The following is an 11,463-nucleotide window of genomic DNA, read 5'->3' as shown; positions in this document are numbered from 1 at the left end:
AAATGATTACACTTACGAAATGGTTTGAGTAAAAATCGCATGTGGGTGTAAACGGCGCCCAGCCTTTGAAGGTTTATCCGGTATGTCAGGAAGGAAACAGACTTCAGGAATACAAATCTTCTTTATTCTCTGCAGAGGACTCTGGTGACTACCGTCTCCAATCCTGAGTGGCCCTTTAAGAGCGGTCACTACATATTTATAACAACAATGACATCACATTACATATTTCTAATACACATATTTCCTTTACAGCTCTAAGCCAATCAACAAGCAGCATTTGCAATTTTACCATTTATGGTTTATGTATCCTGTCACATCCTTTTGTCATTAACTCATGATCGATTACTAATAGTCTTGCGAGAAGGGGGAGGGGCATCTAGGCCACACTATACTGTCATCAGCATTTTTAGTTGCAGAAGTACATTCTAGGACAAAAGTCAGACGGCCTTTAACACAGTGATGCTCTCTTTTGCATGTGTGGTTAAAATGCAAGAAGGAGGGAGAGGGTCAAAAGGCCTCATTATATGTAGATACAATAAAACATGAATTATTTAAATATATTTAGCCATCTTATCTATCTGCCGCCACAAAAGGTGTCCTTTGTTTGCGGCACATCACTGCATACTTGTGCGATAAAGTTATGTGTACCAAAGCACCACATGCTGTACATTCAGGAAATTGGCAAGGATGACAATGCAAGATGCTAGATACTAAATACTACCTTGTTTTAAAACAGGAGGTCCTAGACCTAGTACCTTGTCCCTATACAAAAATAAAAAATGAGTTCCTTGCAAGATAAGGCCGCCAGCTCACACACTGGCCTCGCAAAAGTGATGGCTACAAGGAGTAACCTTGGCATTATCTGCACATGTAAAACAGCTTTTTAATTTGACCTCAACTGCATCCCCCCTGGCTCTTCTAACAATATGGAAGATATTGATAGCATAATGGAAAACATAGACCCTGAGGTTTAAAGGAACTGGAAGACTCCCTCGAGGAACCTAATGAAAGAGAACAGGAAATATTAATTAACACATACAACAGATTTGTAAAACAGATAATAGAATATATCTGTCTTATTTGGGGTGATTTACTAACCTAAACACACGCACGCACCAGGTGCGTGTGCATTTTTACACAGCAAAACATATTTATCAACCAAACACGAGCAACGTGTCACATTTTCACGCCGTTATGGAGCGTTTTTATGTATTTACGTATGTGTGCGTCATGTAGCATGCGCCATAGGCTACACGCCGATCTAATAGCGGCATGCAAGTCTCTAAAAGCATATTTCCACTAATGCCATATATGGAAAAATCATGCACATGATGCATATATAATGCTGCTTCACAGTTTAGACAAAAATGGTTAGCTCATGCATTTACATTCCTGCATTCATCAACGCAAGCAACACAACGTAGAGCTAATTTACACAACATCACCTTGCAATTCATGCAGGGCTTTGCACAACACACCTGCTGGGTGTGTACACACTACAAAGGTGTTTAGATTCCATCAATAGATCATGCTGGGAGGGAACACACTACAGAGGTGTATACTTGTTCGTGGCGTGTTTATAAGGTTAGTAAATCAACCCCATTGAATCCATCAAATCAAAGTATTTATCCAGTGTTGAAATTAAAAAGATTATATGATGGATCAATAAATATACAAATGTGGATGATTTAATGGCAGCCAGTCAAGAAGACAATTAAAAGACTGAAAGATCAGCTGGGGTGGAAACTGCTATAAAGCAGCAACATGGAAGAGCCAGATGAAAACAATGAAACTGTCCATAGTCTATTGCCTTGTAGCAAAAAAAACATCTGACATTCGGCTGGTTGAGGTGATGGGCATTAGCTACGAGGAATACCACCTTATGGGGGAGAAAAAAATGCATAGTGGATCATCTGCGGTATCTGCACATTGGAGAGTGTGTGAACCCTCAAAATGGCCAAGGCACTGAGTCTAATCACAAACCCCAGATCTTCCCCAGTGCACCTTACAAGAAGTGATGGACTTTACTGGTGGGTGTACCAGGTTGCGACCCTCAGATACACCTGTGCAGATGGAAACTGATAATAATAGAAACAAAGCATGGTACACAGTAGACAAGCAATATCACAAACCAGGACAGGTAGGTCAGGATGGGTGGCGAACATGCATAGTCAAATGTAAGCCATGGCTGGCGAACATGCGTAGTCAAATGTAAGCCATGGCTGGCGAACATGCGTAGTCAAATGTAAGCCAACCACCCAAGTTATAGACTTAAAAAGCAAAAATATACTATTTAATTTAAAAAAAAAGTAGCTCAGGTTTTGACAGCTAAAGAGCGAGATATAGCGGTTCTAGTTTGTGCACTTTGTGTTATGGGGAAAACAAGTGCTGCCTCTGTCTCTCCCAATCTTCCTCCTGCAAATCAGCTTGTCACATGTCTTCCCAAAGGAAAGTTCCCATGCATAGTGTCCAGGAATATTACACTGTTTTTACAAAAAAAAAGATCTTAAAAAAACCCTACATTAACATGTGAAAATCCTCCCTCACCCACTAACTCTTACAGATGCGTGGCATTATGCTAATAAAAGGAAATTTGGTGGAGGGTTTGCATCTACTTTAGGAGACCAGTGTCTACTTTTAATATTTATGCACTTTATCAGCAGTGCTCCCTACATTTTCCCTATCACAGTTAAGCACATGGTCAATATGGCTGATGGGAACCCTGCCTTTTTATACCAATCCCCCATTATTAACCATTCCAAGCCACCTGATCCAACTTCAGAGACCAGGAAGTGCATTATAATAATTGCTATGCAGCTTGCATAGCAGGAGTTCAGCTCGAGCACCTGTGCATGTATGTCTGCATAGGGCACATTTCCTGAATTGTTGCTAGCTGCAAGTTTTTTTAAAAGCCCTTTTTAAAAAAAAGTCTAATATTTCTGGGCAATATCACAAAAGCTTATTTTTTTTCCTTTGAGAAGGTATGTGACAGGGTGATTTATAGGCAGGGGATAGAGACAGAGTGCCTATACTACCCTATACTACAAAGTGTCCAAACAAGGTCCTTTATATCAGTATCGCCAGCTATTAAAGCTTATATGAACTTTTTATGGATTTACAAATACTTTAACAAACTATGCTTCAGTTCTAAATCCCATTAGGCATTGCAAGACTCTGACAACTACAGTCACCAGAGGCAGAGGGATGAAATGATTTGTAGTTTCACCACAGCTTGAGGGCTGAAGTTTGCCTAACCCTACAGCCTGCACTCTTTAGTTATACAGGTGAAACTCGAATAATTAGAATATCGTGCAAAAGTAATTGCAGTAAGTGCTGCAAAAGGGGCCCAAACCAAGTACTGAGTAGATATGCATGCTTGTACTTTTCAGACGTCCGATATTGTTCTATGTACAATCCTTGTTTTATTGATTGCATGTAATAATCTACTTTTTTGAGGTTGTGGATTTGGGGTTCTTGGGGTTTTCATGAGCTGTAAGCCATAATCATCACAATTATGACAAATCACGGCTTGAATTATCTTGCTTTGCATGTAATGAGTCTATCTCATATATTAGTTTCACCTTTTAAGTTGCATTAGTGAAATAAATGAACTTTGCACGATATTCTAATTATTCGAGTTTCACCTGTATATGCTGCTCCATTGGGGAGCACAGGGCCGAAAAGAAAGACTTTCACTGATGATGGTTCTCAGCTTTGTTTTGACCTGCAAGCCAGGTCACAACCGGGCCCACCCTCTGGCCCGAATGGCCAGTCCGCCCCTGCTACGCCCCTGTGTCCCCTGCTGCGGCAATGAAATGTCCCTGGACATCCTCACATGCTATAGACTGTGTATAGAACGCGATAACTAATAGACCTTAGACTGCTGCAACCAACGGGGGGGGGGATGCTCCATGATACCTGGTCGAAGAGCAAGCCAGCTTGGAGGATCAGGTGAGTATAACTTTATTATTTTTAGCCCTAGGCAAATACAAGAACGTACTTCTTGCAGTGCACGAGTTCCCTCCCAGAAGTTCCTTTCTCATCCCCTGTTTTCATCCCTTCTTTGTTCTCAGTCTCAGCTCCTGTCAGTTCCCATGTCTCCCTCCCTCTCTAGAGGCCGCTATTAGTAAAATTATTCTTCCTTGGGCTATTTAACCTCCTTGGCGATATTCCGGAGTGTGGCTCGGGGTTAATTTTCATTACCAAAAGCGGTAACCCCGAGCCACACTCAGGATTACACAGCGCCACACTTACCTTGTCCACGATCCCCGCTTTGCCCTCCGGCCGATGCCCGCATCCGTCCCTTGCGAGTGTACGTGTTGCAGGGGGGTGGAACCGGTGGCAAATTTAAACGTAAAAAAAAAGAAAGAAAAAAAATGGGGGGGGGGGGATGAAAAAAATCAGACTGCCAGGGAGGTTAAGAAAGCCCTAGCCATACCTCAGTATGTGAGCCTTTCCTGGAAAAAGTCAAAGGATGAAACATGTTGGAAAGGATTGGGCACGTACTGAGGTCAGACCACAGGTGATTAGGGTGGACCTCTGGTTCCAGTTCGTTTAGGAGGAATCGATCGATCGATTGTTTGTTGCAAGGCGCTTTTAAACTGGGATTCTCGTGAATGTGTGTTTCTATCATTGCAAAGATTTACTTTTTTTACGTACTTCACGTTTTTGCCGCATTTATTCCTACCATATATTGGATTTCTTCCCTCGCCAAGTGAGCAACACTTACATTGTAATACGGAAAAGGAGGACTCGTCAAAAAAAAGGAGTGATTATCCCATACATGACTCACCACAATTACGTTTATTGACCATTGAGATATATGGTCCTGGATCTCTGGTGAGTGTGTTCTCACTGTTTAACACATCGGGAGTTGGGAGCACTTTATTCAGAAGATTTTCTGTACATTGGATTATGCACAAAAGCACTTTACAAGGATATAATAAGGACTATAACCGAATATTGTCAGATTGAATATTATTAATTTGTAAGAAACTTTTATGTATGCATGCATATTATATTTTACACAGTTTATGGAGGTATAGTATTCAGTTCACATTTATGAACAGTAGCGCAGTGCACATGATTGATGAAAAGGTTTGCGTTTTAAATTATATTTGCGTGGGAAAACGACAATTGTGCCTATTGTACCGCAGATGTTACATATCACTGGGAATGTCAGGCCATCAATGTTGACTGTTAACACTAAATTGATGAGCGGTAAAAGCTTTTAAAGCATCACCTATGGGCAATTTTGGGTAAGGTCGTTTTTTTGCAATTTAGCACGCAATTTTAAGGCTTAACATGTTTGATGTCTATTTACCTGACATGACCCCATATTTTATGTTTTGCCAATAAACTGGGTAACATTAAAAGTTTAATATCATAGGTAAAACAGGGTTTTTTTCAACATTTTCAGTACTATATATAGTAAAAAATAAAAAACTCAATGGTGATTTAATACTACCAAAAGAAAGCTCTATTTGTCCCCCAAAAAATGATATAAAATTAGTACAGCATTGCATGACTGAATAAATGTCAGTCAAAGCACGGCAGCGCTGAATACTGAAAAATGCCTAGACAGGAAGGGGGTTTAACACCCTGGTCTTCAAGTGGTTAATAAAGTGCAAGGGCAGGCAGCCTATGGCCATACAATTTGGCAGTCATTTTGGCAGTAGATCTCCAGATTTTACCCTTATATCAGATAGGGTTGAAACATTTCTCTTCCTCCTCCTTCTCTCTACCAGCACAATTCCCCTTACAATGGAAGATGGACAAAAAAAATCTGCCTGATGACAGAACTTGGTTCAAGAATGTAATTGAATACCATCAATCCCAGTACATGCATGCAGCTCTGCATGGAGGATCGATGCCATGATGAAAGTTGCCTAACCTGACGTCGACAACTTGCAGGAAGACTTTGGCTTGAAGGGTGTGCAGGAGAAGGCCTAAGTACTACAAGCAATGTGGAGGAATCAGAGAAGACTTCTCAATCTTCAGGGCCCATCCAAAGTTTTCCATAATTGACACTTTACAATTCTAGGCCTGGGACATCTGTTCCCACAGCAACATATCATCAAAGTAAACTCTCCTATAGCTTTTGGATCTGTTGTAAGTGCTACTTCAACCATTTAATTCAGGCCTACGACTGGAAAAAAAAAAAAAAAATTTGTCGCAGCCAACTATTTCTCATTTTAAATAAATCACATAGGGGTGCTGCTGTTGTATTTACACCAAGCTAAATGTAAAAGTGTTATTGATGCTATCAATGAGAATTGTATTGTTCCGTAACACCACATACAGCTTAATGGCTTCATCCAAGCATGTAATTTAAAGGATTAAGGGTTTTCCCATGTTACCCTTGAAGTCTCATTAAAAAGAGGTCTCTCTCCCTGATGTATGGTATTGTATTTTAAATTTTTTTTTATTGGTACATCCCCCATGGCAGTGCCCAACTCCCCATCCCCTTGTTTGAAAATCTTTTTTTCCCAAGCCTATTCGCTTTGAAAATGGCCAAACATGGTTGTCAAGAGTCGCCCCCCATACTTAATGGGGGTTGAAAATTAAGTTCAGAATGTTGGGATTTCACGTAAGATTTTACTAATTTATGCAAACCAAACCTGGGCACTTTTGCTTGTACTAGCAAGGTACATAAAGGGATGAAACGTGCAAATGTCTATGTACAGTAATGCAGATGTATACACCATTTTTTTGTTTTGTTTTTTTCCATTTTGTCCTGACACACTTAAAGTGAGCAAAAGTAAATATATACAAGAAAATTAGTAGATAGATTTTGCCTCAGAGATCTGTCAACCTTGGGTTTTTTAAAACTCCTATGCTAGAATGTATTTGACTTTTAAAAGAAGGTCATCTCTGCCTGCATGTGACATTTACTAGTCATCTATCTCTGTCTGATATAGTTCATCTCACGAATCTTCTGATTAAATCACATTGCACACCACTAATTACAAGAGCACCGCAGAAACTATAAAAGCCATGATGCTTCCTGTGATATGAAAAGGCTTCAGGTTTTTTTTATTTGGCTTCCTTGAATTACCAAAATTAAAGCAAATATTTTCTGAAGCCACAGATCAGGTATCAAGCAGTAACATTGCAATACCAGTTCGAGATGCAGCAGTTTGTTTGCATTTCTTTAGCAGAAACCTAAAGAAACCTATAATATTATTGTATTATTGGTATATGGATTTTATTTTACTGTGTGTGTGTGTGTGTATATATGTGTGTGTCTGTGTATGTATATATGTATGTGTATGTGTATATATATATATATATATTATTATTATTTATTTTATATTCCGACGACGGCCGCTGTATAAAAAACCCAAAAAACAGAAAGGGCACCTCTTTGAAATGAGACGGGAACCTCCCTGAAATAAGGTTTTGCAGGTTGGGATCTCTGACATGGACTATACACAATCATAACAGTAATGAACTATAAATGCAGCTGTTCTAACTGTAAGGTTACTGAACAGTAATCAAAACGATACACAAGCTTTAGTCCCTATGTACCCAGGTACCTAATCCACTGGCCAGTGGTAGTATCTTCAGCTAGCCAACGTTGCAGCCCAATACAAATGGTAGATAAGTCTGAGTATACTGTCAGAGACAACAACAGGCCAGAGGCCTCTCACCCATAACGGAGGGAGACGTCAGTCTGCAGCCGGCAGAGATATCAGGAATTATCTTCTGCAGTGAAGAACACGTCCATTAGAAGATGGAGGTAGCGTTGGGGATCCGGTCATCAGATTTAGCGTCCATGCTGAGTCACCGCCCGCGATATCCTCTCAGCAGGATAGCACCTCACCTGCAGTCTCAGCTGATCGTCTTCCAGACAAGAGCAAGCAGCGAATTCCTCTGTGTAGCAGATGTCTCTCTATAGCTCTGACTGCACAACACAGGGATGACAGTCTGTGTCCTCTGTCTACTCACACCGGAATTAATCTAGCAACCTTCTGCACACAGAACTCACTTCCCCTTCTTCCTATAGCACTCTGGGAAATGTAGTTCAAGCACACACTGTCAGATAAGATTCCTCCTCAGCTGTGAAGACAACCCCCACAAAACTTTGCTCTCTGGCACCTCTTGCAGCTGCAACATAGCTTAAAGGAGCCATCTACACAGGAACAGATTTGATTAGCAGGAAATGTTAATCACAAACACTGAGGAACAGGCTGATGATGCTTAAATAGGGCACCACCAGCAACAAGGCAATTCCTAGAGCTGGAGGTGTGTGAACAGATTCATTTAGCACAGTCATAGATGTAAGTGATTCTGCGCTGGACCTAGAAAAGTATATAAGTGCTAGTGTGCCAATTAAGTTTGAAGGCTGCAGCAAAATCTTATGTTGCCGGCGCTGCATAATTTGTAAGTTATTTAGCACAGTCACACTGAGAGAGGATTAATTAGCCCACACCAGACAATAAGACTGGGATAGGAGCAGTGGCAACAAGCAACCACCAGAAGGAGCTAGTGGTTGCGACAAGCATAGGATTAAAAGACATGCTCCTAAAAGGTGTAACATGAAACATGGTCATAAAGGTAAACTTTTGCATTTCCACGAAACCTGTTATATATACAATGGGCTACCATTGTATCTTCATCTGAAATATTATCTGCCTAGCTGCATGCTGACACATCAGTTGTTTTGCGATTCACTTTCTGAGACAAAGATGTCCATCTTTACTCTGACTTCGCTTGCTGCATGCTTGTTCGTCCTCAGAGATTTCAATGCCAGAAACAGTAAGGAAGTAGCATTTTCAAAAGTAAGAAAACATTGGCAGTCCTTATATTTCTCTATGGGCAGGTGTATTTTACCATGGGACACAGATGTACGAGCAAAGCTACATGAAACTAACCTGCCACTGTAATGTTTGAAGCTGTGCCAATTTAAGGTGCCTTTTATATGGGCAGTCAGTTTTTTAGTCGGATCTGACCGGAAGCCCAATGTAACTCTATGGGCAGCTGGATGCAAACAAGACGTGCACCCATTTACCCCCAACTCAATGCAGGTCTGGAAAAATATAGAACAGGCTTGACCAAACTTACATTTAGTGCAACCATTTGCTGAACCTCCAAAAAAGCAAAAACAAACTGGGAGCTCATTAGGGATAGACTCAATGTTCGAGTTGAGCATGAGTTCGACTCGAACATCGGCAGTTCGTGTGTTCGGCAAACACACAAACTGTCAGGGCATTCGGCAGGCTATTACCCGCCGAGCGCCCCACAAGGCACTGTGCACCGCACCGTGTCTTGTGAGCCCTGATTGGCTAAAGCCTTGCAGGGCCCAGTACTCTGTAAGAGACACGATTGGGCAAAGTCATGATGACTTTGCCCAATCATGGCTCACCTGTCAGATGCCGTACAACTGTAAACAGTTGGGAAAAGCTAGCTAGCTGTCACCGCTAACTCCACCCAATTGTTTATATGTTGCCGGCATCTGTCAAAATGCCATTCTGCGGGAGTAGCTCGCCGCTAGCGGATGGGATGGCGGGGGTCTTTTTAAAAATTATTATTATTTCTATTTATTTTTTATTGTTTTATTTTGTCGAGACGCTGTGGACAACGCTGGACGTCGTGATTAACGCTGGATTACGTAAGTGGATCCATAGTTAGTCAGGTTAAAAAAAGACACAAGTCCATCGAGTTCAACCTATGAAAAAAGATATGAAAAAAAAGAAGAAAAGCCTAAACAGAACGCTATGCCCACAATTACCCTCTGTTGTTGAGAGGAAGGCAAAAAAAACCCTATAAAGCATGGTTCAATTTGCTCCAACAGGGGGGAAAAAAATACTTCCTGATCCCATAAAGCAATCGGGTATTCCCTGGATCAACAATCTCTGGTGCATAATATACCTCTAATAACTCAAAATCCAGTAATATTCTGTGCATTTAGGAATACATCCAGATTTTAACACAATTAACTGAGCTAGCTACAACTAGCTTCTGGGGGGAGTCTATTTTTCACATTTTCACAGCTCTAACTGTGAAGTATCCTTTTCGTATGCAAAGGTTAAACCTCTTTTCCTCCAGACGCAAAGATGCCCCTTTGTCCTTTGAAGTGACCTTAAAGTGAATAATTTGGCACCAAGCTCACTATATGGACCATTTATGTATTTATACATGGTGATCATGTCCACCCTTAATCACCTCTTCTCCAGAGAGGACAAATTCAGGTCAGTTAATCTTTCCTCATAGCTGAGCTCCTCCATGCCTCGTATTAGTTTAGTCGCCCTTTGCTGCACTTTCTCCAGTTCCACAACATCCTTTTTTGTGAACTGGTGCCCAAAACTGAACTGCATATTCAAGATGAGGTCTTACTAATGCTTTGTACAGGGGCAGGATTATGTCTCTATCTCTGGAGTCTAGACCCCTTTTAATACAAGAAAGTATTTTGCTTGCTTTAGAAACTGCGGCTTGACATTGCATGCTAATATTCAGTCTATGGTCTTCCAGAACACCCAGATCTTTCTCCATCATTGACCACCCCAAACATACTCCCCCTAGATTGTATGAAGCCTGCATGTTTTTAGTCCCCAAGTGCATAACTTTACATGTATTAACATTAAACCTAATTTGCCAAATAAATGCCCAATCACACAGTGCATTCAGGTCTGCTTGTAGGTTGGAGACATTCTGTAGGGACTGTATTCCACTGCATAACTTGGTGTCATCTGCAAACACAGAAATAGTACTTTTAATCCCCAATTCTGTCATTTATAAATAGGTTAAACAATAAGGGACCCAACACTGAACCTTGGGGACACCACTAACAACCTCAGACCATTCAGAGTATGAATCAATGATCACCACTCTCTGAATACGGTCTTTAAGCCAGTTTTCTATCCAATTACAGATTGAATACTCTATACCTACTGACTTTAACTTATACATTAGCTGCATGTGGGGAACTGTGTCAAACGCTTTTGCAAAGTCCAAGTATACTATATCCACAGCCATTCCTATGTCCAATTTGTTACTCACTTCCTCATAAAAAGAAAGTAGATTTGTTTGACAATTTCTATCTTTTTGTGAATCTATGCTGACTATTGTTTATGATATTATTTTCAAGCAAAAACAAGTGAATGTAATTCTTGATCAAACTTTCAAGTATCTTGCCAACTATTGAAGTTAAACTTACAGGTCTGTAATTACTTGGTAAATACTTTGATCCTTTTTTAAAGATAAGCACCACATTGGCCTTGTGCCAATCCATTGGTACCAAGCCAGTCATTAGAGACAGTGGCGGAACTAGCACCATAGCGACCGATGCAGTCGATATGGGGCCCACGGCACTGGGGGGGCCTGGATCCCCGCTGCTCTCCCCAGCTTGTATGGGCTGATGCAGCAGGGATCCGGAAAAAAAATGGACGGCGGAGGAGACGCTGCTGTCCTGAAACTGACAGGAGGACAGCGGCTCCACTCTCCTCCCCGCCTGCCGCTCGA

This window comes from Nanorana parkeri, unplaced genomic scaffold, assembly GCF_000935625.1.
Source record: "Nanorana parkeri isolate BGI_ZX_2015 unplaced genomic scaffold, ASM93562v1 scaffold296, whole genome shotgun sequence".
In the NCBI taxonomy this organism is placed as follows: domain Eukaryota; kingdom Metazoa; phylum Chordata; class Amphibia; order Anura; family Dicroglossidae; genus Nanorana; species Nanorana parkeri.
The sequence above is the reverse complement of the archived record's forward strand: the minus strand, read 5'-3'. Positions refer to the sequence as shown.